Here is a 1,113-nt window from a genome sequence, read left to right on the forward strand (position 1 = left end):
ACACACACACACACACACACACACACACACACACACACAAACTAGTTTTGTTATGTTGTTCATATCAGGAATCATACAAAGCAAAACATTTATAAGCCTTGACTATACATTTTGGTGATGTTGCAAGGTGCATCTTTGATATAACTTGGTGAAGGTAAAAAAAAACAACAATTAAAAAAAACAATTAAAAAAAAAGAAAAGTCTCAAACTTTAGACTTCAGCGGATTGACTGTGACGACGACGAAATGTGAGGCATTGTGGTGAAATCAGGCTCTCGCCAAAATGATTAATTCCGAGAAATCGACCTTTTTCTGCCAGTTATGACATTTTTTACGAATATTTGTTTTTTGGCTCAACATCTTGTATGTCTTTTCAAAAATACTTTTATCTGTGGATTTTAAGGAAAAACATTGATTTAAAGCACAAAAAATAATGTAAATTTTCACTTTCCAAGGACACTTAAGCTATGGAAGTCATAAAACTTTGGCGGTAATTTTCTCGCTAATTTTACTTCTAAAACCAGGCGACCCCTCCTCATTCAATCGCAAATATCTCGACTTCTATTCAAGATAAACGGATATTTTTTTCCATCTAAAGCAAGACAAATGAACGTCCTTTAAGATGATACCAATAACTCCATATGCCAAGAACTTTGACAAGCGCATTCCACTGCTTCGTGACACAAATGGTCAGGGACCGGGATGTGTAGAGAGTTCTCGTCGCCCTGTGTGAGTCAGTCCGGACTTCAGGCCTCAGTGAGTGAGGAGTTAATAAAATTCATGAGCCCTTTACCCCGACACACAGTCAGTTATACATGTACGTGGGTGGTTGGAGGGTGCTCTGGTGTAGTTTGCTCCTTCTCGTCTATCAAACTTCTATCGTTCTTATCTCTCCTCCTTCCTTTTTTTATGTTTTTATTTTTCATTGTGACACTTCTAACCTTCGGCACTACTTTGGCCTGATTGTTTTGCAAACGCCACAAAGTGCTTACAAGAAATATACATGTATATAAGTCTTGTTGCGTTGTCGTGTAAAGAGAATGTGTGTGTTCATGTCTCTTTTTTCTTATGGACGGAGGAAAGAGGTTTTTTTATAAAGTTGTGTGTGTATATT

Source organism: Aplysia californica, unplaced genomic scaffold (genome assembly GCF_000002075.1).
Source record: "Aplysia californica isolate F4 #8 unplaced genomic scaffold, AplCal3.0 scaffold00124, whole genome shotgun sequence".
Lineage (NCBI taxonomy): Eukaryota > Metazoa > Mollusca > Gastropoda > Aplysiida > Aplysiidae > Aplysia > Aplysia californica.